At 45.7% G+C, this 20,422-nt stretch overlaps 1 protein-coding gene across 5 annotated transcripts in view; it reads right to left on the reverse strand.

The window, feature by feature from the left end:
• Nucleotides 1–20,422, reverse strand: part of Atxn1 (ataxin 1) — a 399,758-nt gene that overhangs the window by 368,032 nt on the left and 11,304 nt on the right. Inside the window, exon 1 of one of the 5 annotated variants that reach the window (XM_060372976.1) lies at nt 17,768–18,657. The exons of the other annotated variants lie outside the window; for them this stretch is intronic. The gene's annotated coding sequence lies outside the window, so the exon portion shown is untranslated. Of the gene's footprint in view, nt 1–17,767; nt 18,658–20,422 lie in introns of those variants that run through there. 5 annotated transcript variants of the gene reach the window in all.

Consider the following 20,422-nt stretch of genomic DNA (forward strand, 5'->3'; position numbering starts at 1 on the left):
TCTGCCTTCTGCGCTGCCCCCCCCCCAAAAAAAAGCTACTTGATCAAACAAACGGTCATTTATTTTCCTGGCGTCTCCATATTCTGACAAACTTCATTTACCATTTGGCTGCAACTGAATCATGGTGGCTGTTTTTCGCTCTCTCTTCGGCTCTACCCCCACCCCACCCACCCGGGCATTCTCTGTGGTCAAAGAATGTTTCGGTATTAGTGTTCAATACAGCAAATGTCAAGTAAACACTCGACACATTTCCTGAGCTATTTAAAGCACCCCAGCAATTATCTGCTCTAAAGTACTAAACTGTACGTTTTCTTCGTGGGTGCCAATCCCCGTAGTAATAGCTGTCAGGAAGCCGGCCTTGGAATATTCACACGCAGCTTGGAAATCAGCAGCACTCTCTCATGCTGCCTCTGCCAAGAGTTCCCTACTTTCCATATTTTTATGGCATGCTTTTGAGACAATGGACAGGCGGCAACAAAGTGTCATCTGTAGTTCTTTCTTTCTTTTCTTTTCTTTTTTTTTTTTTTCATAGTTAAAGCTTAATAGGCACATTGTCTCAACACATTTTTATTTTTTCCAGGCAAGAAGACAAGGGGAAATAGACACACTGAAATCTTCTTATTATACCACTACTTATTATTACAGACCCCAAACCATGACCGCTAAACACACCCACGTGAGAAAGCTCAAAATCATACAGCTGGAGCACACTCCTTTAATCCCAGCACTCAGGACGCAGAGGCAGGCAGAGTGAGTCCAAGGGCAGCCTGGACTACATAGCAGATCCAGGCAGGGCTACATCGTGAGACCCTGTCTTAAAAAAAAAAAAAAAAGAAGAAAAGACAGTTTGTGCATAAAGTGTGCTATGACGGCAGTTGATAAAAGACACACACTATATTTACGAACAGAAATGCAGACAGCACCAGAAAACCATAAGCCAGTCCAAGCATACACTTGTAAATTCGTACAAAAAATGTCTTGTGTAAATACAGATTTATATGCAGAAGACCTTATAGGCACCTGAACGTTCCGCTAGGATAGCCTTTGTCGTCCATTTAAATCCATGACATATCCTGGAACCAGAGAGATGGCTCAGCAAGTAAAGGCACTTCTCACAAGCCTGAGTGTTTGAGTTCAGTTCCTGGAACTCACTGGTTCCACGTCAAAACTGAAAACATCTCCTGATGCCCAAACTTGTACTGTGGCATCCAGGTATGTCTTCTCTCTCTCTCTCTCTCTCTCTCTCTCTCTCTCTCTCACCTCTCACCTCTCCGTCTCTTACACACACACACACACCTGTAAAACTAAAAGAGATCTATTAAATAATTTCACAATTATACGTAATATAAGAGCAACATAGTTCTAACTGGCAAGCCATTAAGACAGTTGTTTTAAAACAAAGCAAAACAAACAAACAAAAAAACCTTCTTATCAATAATAGCTTAGAGAATTATTCAAATATGTTCTCCAGCAAAATGGAAGAACTGTTGTTATTCTTGCCATGGCCAGAATCTATTTCAGTTCACACCACACACACACACACACACACACACACACACTGCTACTGCTGAATGACTGAACTGAAACATTAAGAGACAACAAGGCCGTGTTATCTTAACGTGCTCCATTCAAGGGTTTCTGATTGTGGTACGCGGCGCCCTCACACCGCTTATGAGAAAATACATGGCTATTTTAAGTCACACTATTAAAAAGCACATCTATGGAGCTAACGTTGGCGAATTATAACCTGACAAGCCTGCAGGAGTGCTGTCAGCACAGTCAACTTAAATAACACATCTCGCTTGGCCCCTTAGTCACAGGCTCCTCAGCAGCTCACCTTACCTGGAAGAAGACACAGGCCTTCGGCCAGGCGTAAGAATCTGTTGCCTGGCCCAGAATCTCCGGAGATGGTCACTGCAATCGTACTGAATATGACACTGGGGCATCTTCTTTGAGGTTCTAAAGCAGTGCTAACACTGTTCTCTTTTGTGTCGGATAATTGTGACAGGAGAGAGGGAAGATGGCAGAGGTCTGGCAGAACTCAGAGAAGACAGAAGGGAGAAGATGGCCCAGCAAGGCTGTACCTGTGTGTGTGTGTGTGTGTGTGTGTGTGTGTGTGTGTGTGTGTGTGTGAATCCCTAGTGCTAGAGATTCAGCCCAGGGCCCTGTGCATGCTAACCAGACAGCCTACCATTAAGCTGTGGCCTCAGCCCTTTACAGAGAGCGCCACACAGGCACACCAAGTTTTTGGTAAGTTAAAAACCTGGGTGGGGAGTCAAAATGAGTGCTTACAGAGTCACTTGTACATGGGCCCTTCTGTATACGCGATATTTAGTAAAAAGAATTTTCCAAGTGTCCTGCGTCGGTGAAGCCAAGGGATGAGGTATCGTTCATTACCAGCCTGGGGGCTGAGGTGGAGACAGGATAAGCTGAACCTCTATCCTGCTACTTACTTAGGAGTCTGTGACCTTGGGCAATCTACTAACCCAGTGACCTTATCTGTGAAGCGGTGATAATAACGAGTATGCGTAGGTTTACCATGAGGATTAAGTGATTAGTAGGGTGACTAACTCCTCCTAAATCCTCTGGCATGCTGGCTAGCCAGCATTATTAGAAACAACAACAACAAAAAGGTTCCCTGCACTGGGGTCTGGTTTGAGCATATCCGTGTCTTCCTGAGTTTGCAATCACAAACCCAGAAGGCAGACCTTTACTGACAATGTTTTCTTCAGTGAAAATAACAGCAGCCAAATTCTGCTCCTTCAAGCATAATTCTGTATGCACAGCTTAAGAATAAGCCACATGACCAGAAGAAAAAAAAAAGACAACAAAACTAGCAGTTCCATAATAAATGTGTGAAGAAAGCAAGCCAGCACCCACTCGTGTCTGGGGCAGGGACTCTCCTTAACATTTACACCAGTGATCTTGTGTAAGAGAGCAGAGATCTGCCACGAGGCATAACATAAGCACAAGTGAAAGTATGATGAGAATTACTCTAATGACACACAGCGGAGCACAGCTGTACTCCAGCACATGGGGAGCAGGACTAACATGAATGTAAGGCCAGCCAGGAAGACCCAGTGGGCCTGTGCCTCAAAATCAAAACAAGATAAACAAAAACAACCATTTTTATATCTATTCAGAGTTCACATAAAAATATAAATATCTGTATATACTGAGGTCTGATATCATACACGCGGGCAGAAAGTGCCGAATTGGAAATTTCATCTGTCTCTTTATGGTGGCTTGAAGGAGGGGCGCCCTCTATAGACTGGCGTATTTGAAAGCTTGCTTCCCTGTCAGGGCTGCTGTTCAGGAAGGCTGTGGAACCTTCAGGAGGCGGAGTCTTGCTGGAGGAAGTACATCACCGGGGGAAGGCTTTGAGGGTTCATAGGCTCACCCCACTTCCTGCTTGCTCTTTCTGTTTCTTGTCTGTGGGTGGAAATGTGATCAGCCAGCATCCTGCACCTTGGACATAGGCTGTTGGTTGTTTTTGTTGTTGTTGTTGTTGTTTAATTGCAGCTACAGAAAAGTAACTAATGTACTCTTGTTAAAAGTTGTCCCTTAAAAAAAAAAAGTTGTCCCTTAAATAACATTAAAAAAAAAAAGTTAAAGATTAAGTTGTTTGGAACTACAAGTCACACTTACAGAACATTGGTGTTCTATACCAACACAGTGCTTAATCAGCAGATTTACACGAAATTATACAGTCAGGTTGAATCTCAGCAAAGTTGAACAGAAATATTTTTTTTAAACTCATCTGAGTTGAGATATTATGAATGAAAACTACCTAAATAATCACAGTAGCATGGATACTTCAAACTCGAGAATGCATGGCTCTGTGAGCAATGAAACAGATCCAACTTATTCCTTGGTGATTAATTTCAATTCCAACAAGCAAGTTCAAGCCACGGCTCTTAATTTTAATGTTTGTTCTATTAACTCATAATGCTAGCTTATAATGCCAATAATCTGAGAAAATACGTATCTAATTTTTTCAGATCCAGAGGTGCAAGCATAAAGCTTTTTCTTTACTAATCCCTAATCTCCAGGTTTGAAATGTAGCCTAGTGGCAGACTGCTTGCCTGGCATCACGGAGACCCAGCAGCACCAAATAAATAAACACATAAATCCCAGTCTCTTTTCACTCTGCTTGTTGAGTATTAACTATTAGCTTAATGAAACAACTGTTCTGCAAAAAAGAAATCAACCTTAAAACAAGACTTCTCCAAGGATAGAGAATCACTCCAACAACAACAGAAATGCCAGACAGCAATAAACTTTATATCACATATTAATTTAAAGCTTATGACTAAACTAAATATTTTAAAGTAATGCTATAGCTATGGAACTGGCCAAAACTGGATGTATTTTATGCAACGCTGACCAGAAGTAAACCCAAGGAAAGTCCAAGTGGAAGGACTAAGTTCTCCAAACCAGTGGCTCACACGTCTACACTGAGGACGCACTGGGTTTGAGTCTGCCGTATACCCCAGGCATAAATATCATTCCCTGGGACCAGACACTTGTAATGTTCGACAGTTTAAATTGAAAGAATTTACCACCATTTCATGTCAATCACTACAGCTCCAGAAAGCTATTAGCAAAAGTAACTCGTGAGCGGAAACTCCAAAGACAGGAAGATTTCAAAGTCCCCCAGACTCTCAGTTAACGAGAGATGCTGGCAAAACCATTGCTCCTCCATAGAAAGGGCTAGAGAGATGGCTCATCATGTAAAATGCTGGCCTTGTGAACGTGAGGATAGGAGTTTGGCTCCCAGAATCCCAAGTTAAAAAAAGAAGAAAGAAAGAAAGAAAGAAAAAGCTGGGTATGAGGGTGCATACAGGCAGTGTCAGTGCTGGAAACAAGTGGGTCACAGAGGCGCCCGTGGGCCAGCCACTCCACTCCTCTTGGCGAGTTTGGGGCCAGTTAGAGACCCTGTCCCAAAAACAAGAAAGAAAGGGGATCAACAGGGGAAAGCAGGGTGCGTCTGGCTCATGCCTATAACCCCAGCACTCAGGAGGTGGAAGCAGGAGGGGGGCCACCAGTTTGAGGCCAGCCTGGACTACATGCTGAGGGTCTGTTTCAAAATGCTTGCACTTGTTTTCCTTCACACACATACACACACACACACTCACGCACTCAGGCAAATGCATACACGCTAGATTAGCTGACAGTCAAACAGCATTCAGGCAAAGGAATTACACACAGACACTCCCGCACCACGGAGAGCCAATCTGATGTTATTTAAATATCACGAACTATTTCCCTAACCACGCGCAGATGTAACTACAGCCCCTTCTGCCAAGTGCCTAGCTCAGAAACTTCGCTCTATTTTTAATTATTTGGTTCAGAGGACCCGTTTGTGATTAACTCCTGTGATGGATGGCTAAGCAGGTCTGGTTCCTGACCCACAGCAAAGAACACACAGAGAAGCTTAATCATTTTTTAAATACCGAGAGTGACATTGTAAACCATGTGTAGGGGACAACTGATTTCTCAATGACTTGCTCGCAGTGGTTGCAGCCAGAAGCTGTGAAGTACATCAGGAGAATGGAGAACTCTTAAGCGTTCTTGAGGAAGGGACAGCAAAATGAACTTCTTACTGACTAGATTTTCCTCCATGGAAATAAAGGGACAAGAAATAGGAAGAAATGTATGGTGCTGTAAGGACTGATCTCAGCATGGGCAGTTTGGGCTTGGACAGGGAGCAGGGCCCTGAAGAGAATGCCAACAATTTAAGCCTACAAAACTGACCCAGATGCGATGAGAAGTTGACCGGGAAATTCAAAGCCTTGCACTTAGAGCAAGATGCATTCCTGGAGCAGGAGCTTAGAGCAGCAATGGCCTGGCACCGAGACAAAAGAGATGGCCAAGGTAGAAATAATGGGCAAATGGAAACTTTTCTATTGCATGGGGATTGATTTTTAAGTTTTTATATTTATTATGTGTGGGGGAATGGGAATGCCTTCACATACGTGGTGAAGGTCAAGACGGGAACTTTGAGGAGTTGGTTTTCTCCTTCCACTTTTGCACGGATCCCAGAAAGCTAACTGGGCATTCCAGGCCTGAGCAGAAGCCCTTTAGCCACTGAGCCATCTCACCAGCTCTAGGTATGAACTTGTGTGTTGTGTTTTATGTTGTGGGATAAGGTATCACTCTACAGTCTAGGCTGCCTTGGAACTCGCCACCTAGGTGAGCTTGCTTCCTGCCTCATCCTCCCAAGTGCTGGGATTACAAGCATGAGCCACCATGCCCAGCAAATCTGCTTAAAAAAAAAAAAAAAAAAAAAAAGTCTGTAGACCAGGACAATAGGATCATGAGTTCTAGGCTAACCTGGATTATATGAGGCCATGTCTCAAAATGACATCAAAAGAATGGGAGAATGAATGATAAGAAAATATTTCCAAAATGAGAAAAATCACAAACCAAAGAGTAAATTAACACAAGGAAAAGAACTGAAATTAAATGTAAGACGTGCAGCCAAGAGCCTAGGAATTAGAATACGAATAAAACCTACCAGACATCATTGCTGCAGCAGCTTGGCCAACAACCCGAGATAACTTAAGCTCTCCTGTATGTATGCCCTCAGCCTCCAGGAGAAGCCTGAGCATCAAGAACCGCAGGCCACAGAGTGCTGGGAGCTTCCGGGAGTGATAGTTAATAACAGCGATTACACCTGCATCAAGTCCCAGGCCGATGCCAGAGGATCTGGGCTTCCACATCCCAACCCAGAACAACACATTGTCAGCTGCTGGGATGGAAGGTGGGGGCCCACTCAGAACTCGGGGTTCAGAGAGCTCCTGCTTCTAAAGTGCAAGCCCATCCACCATGAGAACTGGCTGCCAACCCTCTGCGGGCTCTGTCAGCATGGAAAAGTCACATTTGTGGGCAATTATGAAAGTTCCACAATTGGAAACAATTCCGGATGCCATCATGAGAAAAAAAAAAATAAGAAGGTAATCTGCTGCAGAAAAACCAAAATAAAGTCGACTTCTATGATTATACATATATAGGAATATATATTCATATTCGTCCCTTATTATGCAAATAGGTGAAGTACAAATAAAAATGTGCGTTGGCAAGAGATTAGAATTTTGTTTTAAAAAAAGATTTCTACACTTTGGAAAAAAAAAAGCACATCTACAACTGAATTATAACTGCAAATGGTTTCATATTACCAACTGTATCATTACTGTGGGCTCCGGCTGGGGCTTAGAAATATTTGTATTTCACTTCAGAAATGTTTCTATCTGCTGTAGCAGAAGCCAGCGTGATGCGATTTGACCTGTGTCTTTGTCCATAAAACAATCCTCTCAGATATGTAAACAGGGATTTGATTTTCTTTAAATCAAAGAAAGCCAAAAATACAGTTGTCAGAACATAGCGTCTTTTTCTGTGGGATCCTCTAGTTAAATGAAAGCCATTCAAGTTCCATCAACTGCTGTCTCCATTCTCAGCACACAGCAGATTTATATTTCAGAAGGTTTTGACCGAGAACAAAATGTAGCTGAAATGTCTCTGCCATTCCTTTTGTCCTACAGAACATTCCATGGCTGAACTCCTGACAAGGGGCATGGGTTTGTCAGCTTCTATTGCATTGCTCCAGTCTAGCCTGTCTCTGCTGCAGATTTCCAGTTTTGACCCTTTCCTGCCAAGACAGAAACAGACACCTTTTGGATGTGTTGCAAATTGTCATCAAGAGAAATGAAACCTATTGATTTTATTCTATGCCACCGTTAAGCCTCCAAGGTTTTAAAAATAAGCCAATAAGCCCTGTGGTTTAATTCAGTGATGATAGGACATTTTTAAAAAGGAAATACATATATGTTTATATAAAAAGACAGAAATCCAGCAAGAGAGAGAGTTCTTCCAACAGTCCACACATGTCTATGCCAAACCAATCACTGGTGTATTTGAAAGCTCAGGTGAAAGGCAGGCCAGAACCAGCATGAACAAGTCTGTGCAAGATGAATTTAGCCTCAACTCCAGGTTATGCTGCCAGGCAAATGCCAACATAGAAAGAGTGGGTGCATGCACTGTGTCTAGCAAAAGAATGGATAGCATTGACACAAACAGTCCCCAAGAGCTCAAGAAAGATGTAAAGTCCTCGGGGAGACAGAGGACAAGCAATGTGACATTCAGCTGTGGGTCTGGCCATCAGTGACTAAGCCTAGCTCAAAATGAGTGGGAGGCCAACTCCAGACAATGGGATGGTTAACACACTGGCTGACAGGGATGATGTCCAAGGGGAGGTCTCTGAAGATGGGTGTCATCCATTAGGGTGGCCCAGAATAAAAATGGGGACCCATTATGCTTCCTGGCCGGTTCACTAAAGACAGCCAATCCTGAGCACTCCCAACAAAGGTCTTGGGAGAGGGGCCACCAAGTGAAGGCCTCAAGCATTTTCTGGAACACGGTGGAGAAGAACATTCTTAGCTACTCCATCACCAAGTAAAGCATGCTGCGATGACAAATCACCTTGACTTCTGCAGGGGTCAAAAGACCGTAAAGGTAGTAGGGGTGGCAAACAGAAGTGAATCCGATGCTAGGGGTGCTGCACCTGGCAGCACGGTAGCCCGCCCCTAGATGACTTCTGCAAAGAGAGGGGAGACTGTGGACTGTGTCACTGTTCTGACAACACGCCCTAGGGTTACTGAGATGGACAGCGATTAACCACAAGATGCTGTCAATACATAATCACTACAGAAGCAATTCATGCTCCTGAAGATTTTCCTGCCTTCCACAGGCTTTCTCCTGCCCAGCAAGCACCAGGCAGATTCATGGGCAGCTAGACAGGCTTCTGCTAACTTCTCCTGTAACGACCAAGGGAGAAACAGTAGGAAAGTACATCCTCCCGCCCACCCAGGAAGGGACTTCTCAGATTTCAGGATTCCAAACGGAAGATCAATTTGAATTCCTGGTGTTTCTAACCTTGCTGGCGGGGATGGCACTAAAGAGAGACTGCTCAGCCATAAAAGTATCGCGGCTGTAAAAGGAGACCCTTTCTCCCTCCTCCTCAATCCATCAAGTGGAGGCTGGGCACTCCCAACACATCTAACATCTAAAGGAACAAAGCAGTGTTCCAGGACTGGAGGGAAACTCAGTGGTTTGAAGTGCTCACGGTTCTTGCAGAAAACTGGAGTTCAGTTCCCAGTACCCATGTTGAGGGGCTCAGTTACCAGTAACTCCAGCTGCAGGGAATTCAAAACCCTCTTCTGGCTTCCATAGGCACCTGCATGTACATGAACACACATGCAAAGTCACACACACACACAATCTTTTTTTTTTTTTCAGACGTCCCGGGGGCAGCAAAGGGTCCCTCAATTCAAGAGGGTGACTTCTAGAATTACTTCTTCATTTTACCAGGTTCATCTTCAAACTGGACCAACTTTATGAGACACAGACATGTCCTTTGGTTTTATGAATTCAGAGGCTCACCTGCATAAGGCCCAGGGGGATCTTGGTTGAACTGGGAGTTGGAGGAAAGAGAGAGACTACAAGACAGAAAACCCGGCCTAGAGAGCTAACCATCTAGTCACTTACTGCATGAATTATTTTCTTTCCTTGCTGTAACCAATGTCTGACAAGAAACAGCTCAGGGGGGAAGAGGGGCTTATTTTTGCTCACATCTGAGGGGAAGTGAAGGCACGACAGCACGGAGGGCTCTGGGCTGTGGCAGCAGAGGCAGGAGGCCGCTTGCTCACCTGTAGGTGGGTCAGGCCCAGAGAGGATATGAAGCCCTGTGGTGGCTTCCTCTTTTGTGCCTTTGTTGTCAGCCAAAGAACTATCCTGTAGGATGGTGCCACTTGTATCCCATGTGGGTCCTTCCTCTTTGTAGAATACTCTCTGGAGACTCCCAGAACCACCTCCTAAGGGATTCCAGATCCAGTCACGTGACAAGGGAAGCGGCCTGTCACCACCACTGGAGCTCCAACCAGTGTCAGAACTACTAGGTTCTGTTGTTATTGTTGATCTTTTAGATAATGGCTATATTCCGCACTCCAGGAGTCATGCTGACTCTTCACTGGAGCAATTTATCCATAGTTCTTGAATTCACGTGACATACTGTAATCAAGGTAGGCAGAACCCATGACACACCAGCCACCCTGAACGGGGTGCATGGCTGTGGTTTCTAAGGCTGGAATCACTAAATAAGAATGTATGAGCAAAGTACCACCGAGAGATAAAGGCAGCCCTGACTCGTTCTACAAGAAAAGCAGGAAGCAGAGAGGACTTCCATGCCACTTTCAAGCCTTTGAAGACCCTGGACATTTAAAATGGGAAATTTTAACAGTAATAATAATGATGATGATGGTGAAGAAATAATTTTGTAAGACTTTACAGCAAAGAGTTACCATTCAGAACATCAGTCAGAAGAAACTTCAAGATCAGCCAGGGTACATGATGCTCTCTGCTCACAGCACAGCAAATAGCTGTTCATCCTTCCTTTCCAAAGACTGACAGCCATCCTCTCAGGCTCAACTAGGGTATGAACTATGACCCCCTAGGGTTTGGTCTGGAGCAGGTGACAGAGGTTTTGGTCTGGAGAGGCCCACATTTCAAGCTCACATTCAGAAACATGTTTTCTGTCATGGCAACGGTACTCCCAGATCACATCTGCCTATGTTAATATGTAGGGCAACTCAAATAGATCTACAATGTGCCAGGAGGGGAAAGGGTGTCTTTCTTCTTTTGTATGTTTATTCGGATTGTTAAAAATAGCACTGTTCATCTGGGTGGGTCCCAGATGGAAAAAGAACGCAACCCGCCCCTTCTGAACAGTGGAGGACAGGGTAGAGGGATGTAGAGGCTTAGGGGAGAGCAGAGCAGCCGAAATAAAACACCACCGTGGGGCTGAGACATCATTTCCACATTTCCTTCAGACTCCACATAGAGCAAAGCTGTAGGGAAGGAGATGTTTTTAAGTTAATCCCTTTGACAATGTCATGCATGTGTATGAGGCATTTGGTTATATTCCTCTCTTACTCCCAGTGACCCCCTTCCTTCCTCTCAACAATCCCCCTCTACTTTCATGTCTTTTGTTTTGATTTTTGACCCATGGAGCAGAGGTTATTTACCAGTGTCTTCATCACTGCAGAATTTGACTGCCTTCCCCCGGAAGTCAATAACGTCCTCCTCAGGGATGGGTGGAGCCTCATAAGCCACTCCCCAATAATTTCATGAAGAGCCAAAAAAAATTTTTTTACATAGTTTTTGGTTGTGTTTGTTGTTTCTGAGATAGGGTCTTCCTGTGTGAGCCAGGTCTGGCCTCAAACTCACAGTCCTCCTGCACCAACTTTCAGAGTGCTGGAACTGTGAACACATACCACTACACCTGACATGGTGTCTAAATTAAGAACGGAATTATCCTTTTTTCTGTCGACACAGTAATTATATGCTTCTCTTTTGAAGTTGTAAACATAAGAAGGACAAAACTGAGCTGAACCTTAAACTTCTGGTTTTGAGATAAGGTCTCACTCCGTAGCCCAGGCTGGCCAGGAACTCAAGCAATCCTCCTGCCTCAGCCTCCTGCAGGCTAGGAATGCAGGCATGAATCACTGCCTGGCTTCTGAAAAGACTCGAGTCAGGCACCAAAGATGCAGCGACGGCAGGAAGGCTTCCTATGCAGGTCTCTAGGTGAGGGGCATCTCCCAAAAGAACTGTCTATGGATGTATGCTTCTCAATGCCCTGGTTAAGCAACCCCGGAGGTTTCAGGGCTAGACTGTCCCCGAGGTGGTAAGAGAACTCAGAACGACTTTCACCCAGATTTCCTTCTGCCCCAGATGGAATCTCCCAGATTAGAACAAGATAGGGCAGCATGTGGTTCCCTGTGTGGCTGTGTACTAGGTTTTGGTTCTGGGATCAAGATCCCATTTCCATCTGACCCCTAGAAACGGACACCATCTACCTGCCAAAGGTGTCTTTAGCTGCCCCAACAGTGCATCTCCTAGACAAAGCCATGTGCAAGACAGAGGAGGTGGCAGGGTCACCCAGTGGAAGCGGCCCGGTTGCCTTCAGCTCATTCCTCTACCCCCTCAGTCTCATTCCTGACGAGTCTTGTCACGTAGAGTCCTGCCTCACTATCCCCAGCTCCGTTACGTGGCTCACCGTTCCACACTCTATTTCATCCAGGCCTGGGCCACCTAACCCACAACTGTAGACATTCTCCCTTCCAGGTAAACGTAAGCCCCTGTGTTCACCGAAGCCGGGAAATGGGAGTCCTCGGAGCGTGTAAGGAAGACTGAGCAAGACCAGGGAAGTGACGTTAAGACACCCGAACCCCACTTAACATCCATTCAGTCCTCCAACACAACAGCTGTGCCTTTATGAATCACCATGAAGCCGCAACTCAACAGGAATTCCTTTCCAACACAAAGACAGTTTTAGACATTCAAAAAGTTCCTTTCCCTGGGTTGACTATGTAGTACTGATAAGACTCAAACACTGAGCAAACCTAGCATTCTATTGCAGGGACGTTTTCATTCCAGAAGATTCTCCACTGAGCCCTTCCTCATCCATCTTTTCTCTTCAACACAGCCTCCTCGCATTTTCTTATTACTTTTGTCACCCACTGTCATAATGGCCAATGTTGCTCTCACAGATGCCGTCATCTCTACTGTGGCCCCATCACAGTTAACAGGGATGCGGATCATAATTCTGTTACCCTGGTCCATGTAAAGAGAAACAAAGGAGTGCTGGTCCTAAGGAATGGGGTACAATAAGTTTAAGATCTTGAACACAAACAATACTCAGGGGACAGCACTCAGTGACTGAAACAGCGCTACATGAGTGACCCAGATGGAATGAAAAAGAACATCCCCAGCCAGGGAGCCAGATCAGAGACACTGAGCTTCATTCTGTGGCTGAATAAGCTAGACCAGGAGATGGGGAGGGCGTCAGCAAACAGAGATGTAAACAGATGCCTAATGTTCAGAAATGTTTGGAGAGGAAAATGCTTTGGACCAGGAGAAGAGTGTGTGCACTCAGTCATGTTAGCACATACATGACTGAAGTCCTAGCACTGGGGAGGCTGGGAGAAGAGGATTACAAGAGCTAAAGGTCAGCAGCCGGGAGTATACAGAACAATCCTATTTCAGAACAACCCCATCCACTTTGTTGGGGAGAAAAGCACAGTTTGTAGCATGTGCATCATTCCCCATCTGTACACCTGACCCTCTGTATCCACAACTACATTCAAGAACAACCCGAGCTCTGGGATTTGTCTCAAACAACAGGAAGAAAAATGTCTAATATCTGTCTACAAAGTCCATTCAGTAGGCATGTCCCATGTCAAACCATCCAAGCCTGGCTAAGCCATAAGCCCAAATTCAGAAACTTACTTTCCCCTTGAACTTGATACCCGGGAGACTGTTGCCAACCTTTCCGGCCAGAGAGCCATCTCCAAGAGAATGACACCCCGTGTGGAGAGAGAAAGGCTCCATGCTTCCAGTTCCAGTATGGACGGAAGTCAACCCAAGCTGTCTGTCCTTCAGGCTGGTGGGGAGCTGAGTCCAACCATGCAGGTTGAGTCTCCAGCCAATCAGGATCTTGGACAACTGTTACACTTTTGACATTTCTGCCTCATCCCTTGAGGCTCAAGTGAGGGAGGAGGCCGGACATACTTCCACCCACATTCTCAAGACAGGAAACACATAGGTCAAGAACAGAGAGCAGGGGGACCCAGGGCAGAGCAGAAGAAATGTGACAGCCCAGGATGGGGATGGCGGCCTAGAGTGAGGAAGAGTCATGAGGGCAGAGCAGATGGGAGGAGAAGCAAAAGGGGGGGAGCTTTGGGAGGTATACAGCAGGGGGACTTTAACAACAGGACATTCCCAAGAGAAACCATAGGAAGGGAGAGAGTATTAGAATATTATTCCTAGAAAAGCCTGATCACTGGCTGGCCTGTGCAGAACCCAGATGCCCCTCCTATTTTGTCTTCCTTTCTTCCAAGTGGACCCACAGTAGAAACCCAAGAAATGAACAGCCCATCATATCTAAAACTCGGAACTTCCACGCAACAGCAAAGTACTGTCAGGGGCTGTAGGTGTGGCTCAGTGGTTAGGACTGTGCATCTGAGTTTGGTTCCCAGGACCCAGTTCAGGTGACAGAACCCCCTGTACCTCCAGCTCCAGAGGCTGCTAAGCTTTCCTCAAGAAGCTACCTGTACTCACACATGGATATGCATGCATTAAGCATAACTAATTTCTAAAACATATGTGAAAAAGCACTGCCCCTGACATTCAAAAATAGGGGTGTGTGATAGATATAGTAAGACCTGTCACAAAAGAGTAATATCTAGAACACAGGAAGGGCTTGTCTTTGCAGATTATCACACACAGAGCCTCTCTGCTAGGTGTGAGAAGCACAATTAGTAAGCAAACACAGAGATGTGTTGTCTGGAGTTGGATCAAAGCAATGCAAATCTGAAAACCCAGGGGCCAGGTAAGCTCGCCAAAGGAGTAAGATGGATGAATCTCGTGCTTTGAATCAGGCTGAAGCAAGACTCCTCTCTCCAGCATTAGTACTAGCCGGAAAACAGGAGGCCTTTTTGAAAGCAGTTCAGGACAAACCCCTTCTCACTCCTGTTCAGCCTCCTCATCTGTACCCGGAGCAAAAACTACTTCTAAGGGCAAAGATACTCATCATAACTTCGTCTTAAGAAACAATAGAAAGAGACCAAGCAGCCAAATGATGTGCAATCTCACACAGAACTATCTAATAGACTGTAGCATATTCCAGGAGAGGATAATCTCATAGTCTAGGTAGCAAGTCTTTACCGCAAACAGGAAAAGCCAGATGGAATGAGGAAGAGAAGAAGAAGGGGGAAAAAAAGGATACATCTTAATTTGTCAAAATCTAGAAGACAAGGAGTGGTGGATGGGATGGCTCAGCAGGTAAGGTGCTTGCTGGCAAGCCTTAGGATCTGAGTTTGATCCCCTAGGACCCACATGGTGAAAGAAGAAAGCCTTCTCCTGTGAGTTGTCCTCAGACCTACACACACACACACACACACACACACACACACACACACACTGTACTGCACTGCACCCAAAATAAATAAACAAGATGAACATGGCTTAAGGACTTGAATGGAGATCAACAAAAGTGCCAGGATGGCACCACATCCACCCAAAGGCTGTGTTCCACCCCTCAGTGGGTGGCACTTATTCTTCCACAGAGCAGCCCCACCTGCTGTTGTCATCACTCCCAAACAAGGGAAGTGAATCTGGTCCTCCCAAATGTCAAAGATCCAATGAGGATTCACACCCCATCCTCAAAGACCCAAAAGGCATCCGTTCACCTCTGAAACACACCCTTGTCTTCGTTCTTTCCTCACCTCTAAAATGCTGTGCTTTCACCTTCTTTTTATGGGTTTGTTTTGATAATTGTGAGGTTCTGCCCCCCGAGGTGATAGGGCCAGGGCATGTGTACTGGTTGGTTTTTATGTCAACTTGGCACAAGCTAAAGTCATTTAGGAAGAGGACTCTTCAACTGAGAAAATGTTGCCCGCAGATTGCCTGGTGGTACATTTTCTTGGCTGGTGATTGATGAGGGAGGACCCAGCTCACTGCATGTGGTGCCACTCCTGGGCTAGTGGTCTCGGGTGCTAAAAAGAAAAACAAACAAACAAACAAACAAACAACAGGCTGAGGAAACCATGGGGAACAGGCCAGTAAGGATCAATCCTCCATGGTCTCCATTTCGGTTCCTGCCTCCAGGTTCCTGCCTTGAATTCCTCCCCTGACTCCTCCTCGTAATAGAGTGTGTGACCTGAGAGCTAGAAGTGAAATAAACCCTTTCTTCCCTCCCCATGTGTTTCATCATAGCAAAAGAAGCCCTCAGTAAGACATTATGTTTTTCATAACGAGACAGTCATTTTCTTCCCCGTTCAACAGATGAGGAAGTTGTGGATCAAGGATTTTTAAGAGTTGTGGGCAGGGCCACACCACCATGGAGCTCCAGTCAGAATCCAAAAACTCAGCTTCCACTCCCGGGGAGGTGGGTGTTCAAAGAGCATCCGAGGGCCACCTCTTCCATTTGCACTCGCCTGCCTAAAGAAACTATTAATTGCAACACATCTAGAGGCATTGGCATGAGCTGCTTATAAATGAACTAAACAGACGAGGTTGCATTGCACTTGCTAATCGGAAGAGTCAAGGCAATAGAGCAAAAGAGTTACCTGGAGACTCCCACCTGTACCTGGAGGTAAAACCAAATGGCATCAGAAAGATGTCTGCTCACAAATGAAAAGCAGGGTATGGCCCTAGATACTGCTGCAGAGATCTGAGCTCTGTGTACCTCTTGCAAGAAATAATGCCACAATTGGCTGGAAGACTTCTTCAAATAATAACACATTCCACCTCTAGAGAGGGTTCTTGTTTGGGGCATGGTAGCAAGAACAGTTAAAAAAAAAAGGCACAGGAAGCTATTGCAGTATGAAGCTAATATAGACGTGGTGATAAATGACTGTCGGTACCACTTATGACTTACTCTCTAAATAATGACATAATAATAGCTAAAATATAAACCCTAATTAAATACCAAACCTAACAAAGTCAAACAACAGCAAATGATGTTTGACAGAAGCAAAGGTCTGAGGGGAGGTGAGAGGAGGAATTATAATAAAATCACAGAACTTGGCTGGGGAGGGAGAGATGGCTCAGGCAGTAAAGTGCCTGATGCATGAGCTTGAGGACCTACATTTGGGTTCATCACCCACATAAACAAACAAACAAACAACAAAACTGTACATTGTGCTGTAACTCTAGAGCTGAGTGGGGGGAGGGGGCGTTAACGCAGGAAGATCCCCCAAAGTTTGCTGGCCAGCCAGGCAAGGGACTCTGTCTCCCAGATTAAGATGGAAAGCCAAACAAAAAGACACACAATGTTGACCTCCAGCCTCCACACACACAAAGTCACAGAATTATACAATGTCAGCAAGAGAAGAAGCCCATGCTATCGTTTATTCCAGTTTCTCATAGACGGGTAAACTGAGGACGAACAAGGTTTAACGTGCCTCTAGTCTAGCAACAAGGCAAGAGCGAGACGGGGTCTCCAGGCCAGCAGCCAAACAGATTTCTCCCGACCACCCCTCATTCCGAGGTGTGTTGGAAAGCTATTCCACTCCAAGTCGTATTTTTAAAACAGCATTAAACATTCTATAAATATTAAATTCCTTTTTTAATAATTTTCTAATGCACAGGGGCATATTTGAAGAAAGGGGGCCTGGTTTTGATTCCGTCTGGAAAACAGAACACTGCTCGGAGGTTAACCTAGTATTGAGTGAAATATTAACAGGCCATATAATGGTTTCAGTGTTTCTTCAGGAAAGCCAAACAGAATTCGCAAAGCATGTCCCCCGGGGCCCTCCGTGCTGGTGTTTCTGGAGCTCACAGTTAACTCCACCGTCTACCCCACAAGCCCATCACTGTTAAGCAACTCATGAGCAAATAAAGAGGAAATTACCGAAGGGGATTTGCCAAGCAATTAGTCGTCTGAAGCAGATGACATACAACTGTTCTGGGGAGGAGCTTCCCAGCTAGTCATATGTCAGACTCAGAGCCTAGTGATCGGCAAATAAAAACGCTCGGTGCACAGTTACAGCTGTGATGGAAGCTGGAGCCACCAGCCAAGCTCAACGGTGGTCTATCTCAGGGCCCTTCTTACCCTGCGTGTTTGTAAAGGGAAAGGCACTGCCGCTGGAGGAAAAAGAAACGCGTGGCAAATTTCACCCAATATCCAAAAGCCAATCAGGCTGCCTACCTGGACATCACCTGGACACAAACTAGCGAAGATTGGCCGGCTGGTCCAGGGAAGGAGAGCACAGGCCAGGCTCGGAAAGGCGATAGCGTGAAGGTCCGTGAACCCTGCTACACGTGTAGGCACCCAGCTACAACTGACAGTCCCTGGCCGCACGTCTTTGTCCTCAGAGTGTGCCCCGAGCGACACCCCACCACCTATTGCACTGGAGAGATAAATCGCTCCTCCTATCTGCCAAGTCGTGCAAGCTGAGCAGTGACCCCGTGAGGCTCTCGGGAGGCAAAAGTTCAGCAGCTCCCTGGGACAACATCTGGAGCCAACTTGAGCCAATTCCCTAGAGAAGATAAGCACAGTGCCACGGTCATCGTTTTTTTCAATTAATGATTATCGAAAGCGCGTAGGCATCTCAGGGCCGAGTGGGGAAGTAAAGGAAGAAACCCTTCACAGACAGCCTGAATTGGGCGCTCGAGGGCATCTCCACGCAGAGGGCCAGGCATGGAAATGGGAAGCTGGTGGTCTCACAGTGGTCCCCTGGTCTTAGTTTCCGAGCATTTGCTGTGTCTGAGCTACAGCTCATTTATCTTTCTTGGCAGTCTTTGTCTTCTGTGTCTAACTGTAACCTTCTCCATACAGCAAGGGCTCGGGGCTTGAGCATGGTTCAGAGCTGTAGTTACCAGTCCGAGCTGAGATCACTTAACTCCTGGCAAAAGCGGGCAAGTCACTTACCCTCTGTCATGCCACAAGCTTCTACACCCACAGCACGGTTAGAACAAGGGTGTCTGGCAGGTAAGAGTGCAATAGAGATTGAATGGCTTCATGTTCAAAAAAACAGCGACGCTAAACTACCTATCCCTGTTTTCCTGTTAAGGTCTCATCTTGCATTCTGGATGCTCATGAAAGGCTTCCAGGCAGGCTGAGGGGACAGTTCCATTAGTAAAGCGCTCAGCTGCAAGTGTGAGGACCTCAGCTTGACTCCCCGGAATCCCGGGTGAAAAAGCCAGGTGTGGTGGCACACCCTTGCAATCCCAACACTGGGAGGCGGCAACAGAAAGATTCCTGGGGCTTGCTGACCGGCTAGCCTCACTGACGAGAGAGAGGCCCTGTCTCCATGACCAACATGGACGGCACCCGAGGAAGGACATCCAGGGCTGACAACTACATACGTGTGCACCTGAACACACCCAGAGACACGCGCAGAACTTCTTGCTTTTCACACTGTTGTTTTTGTATTTAACGTGTTTGTTCTTTCCTAGCCACTTGAGGGCAATACCGACAATGCGTGTAAACAACTCAAACAAAAGCAAAACCAAAGAAAGGCATTAAACAACCCTCAGGCTTCCCCGAAATTTCATGTAAACAGACTGCTCATCCACACAAAGATAACTTCCACCCATCCCGGCACTGAGTTCCATGGACTCTTAGACTAACTTTTCCCCAGAACCACAGATTAACAATAATATCTATGTATTTGCAATAGAATCTTAAGTAGCCCAAGCTTGCTCAAACTTACTGTGTATCTGAGGCTGGCCTTGAACTCCTGATCTGCCCGCTTCCGGCTCCTAAGTGCTAGGACTACAGGAATGCACAATCATGTTCAGCTCAGTTCTAGATTTCTTTATCATCTTCTACAGGGTATTAATTGGGAAGCTAATTTGTTACTGTATCTGGCAATCTTAGGATTTTCATACATAAAATTCATGTCTGTCTATCTCTTTATATATATATATATTTTTTTTTTCCTCGCATTTAAAAGACCCTACAGAAAAGCTCTGGAAAATCCTCAAACGTTATGAAGCGCACCCTCACTAATATGGTTTATCCTAAGTACAGTAACTGAATTGCCACAAATGAACAATGGCTAAGTTGTTAAGTGGATGATACAATGAGATTCACGCCTGTCACCTGAGAAGAATCAATCAACGGTAGGAAAGATCAAAGAAATGCTGGAATTGTTGCTAATAGGTACAGGGCACCATCGAAAGTCTTAAAAAAAAAGCTGCTCAGAGGAAAGTAAAAGCAGCATTTGTGAAAAGAGACGCTGCATGGGCTGAGTGTCAAAAGCAGCATTCGTTTTTTCATACACACGCATATTAGAGCTAGCTAAAATTAGCTCCGGTTCCGATTTTATAAAGGAATAACTGTTGCAACAAGATTTCATGGCACTGAGTTGAACACAGGATTCCTGGGGTCCCAAAGCTCTAACAGAGCCCCCCACTCTACTCTTCACTGCTGTACCATGCCAGTCCCTCCTGCCACCCCTGCTTGTGAGAAACTGGCAAACAAAGGCTGCGCTACACCACCCCCTCACTGCCTCTCACCTTCTCCCCTATGCATCCAACACCAGCTCCCGCATCCTTAGCATCAGTCATGGCTTTTGTGTGAACACCCTTTCGCCAGGCCCAAGACCGGAAGACCAAGTTCCAAAACCTTTTTTATTTATATCAGCGATGCTTCAAACTGCTCTCTGGACTGACTTCTCAGTGTTTCCCATACCCCCACCAGTCTCCCTGACTTCTGAAACTCACAAGCCCCCCCCCTTCAGCCATAGCTGCCCAGCCTACATACGGCATACAAGCAAGCATCTGCTTGTCGTCCCGGCCACTTGCAAGACTTTGCTCTGCCTCTCTCCATCTCTTCCCACAGAAGTGCAATCCAGCC

Source organism: Meriones unguiculatus, chromosome 19 (assembly GCF_030254825.1).
Source record: "Meriones unguiculatus strain TT.TT164.6M chromosome 19, Bangor_MerUng_6.1, whole genome shotgun sequence".
Lineage (NCBI taxonomy): Eukaryota > Metazoa > Chordata > Mammalia > Rodentia > Muridae > Meriones > Meriones unguiculatus.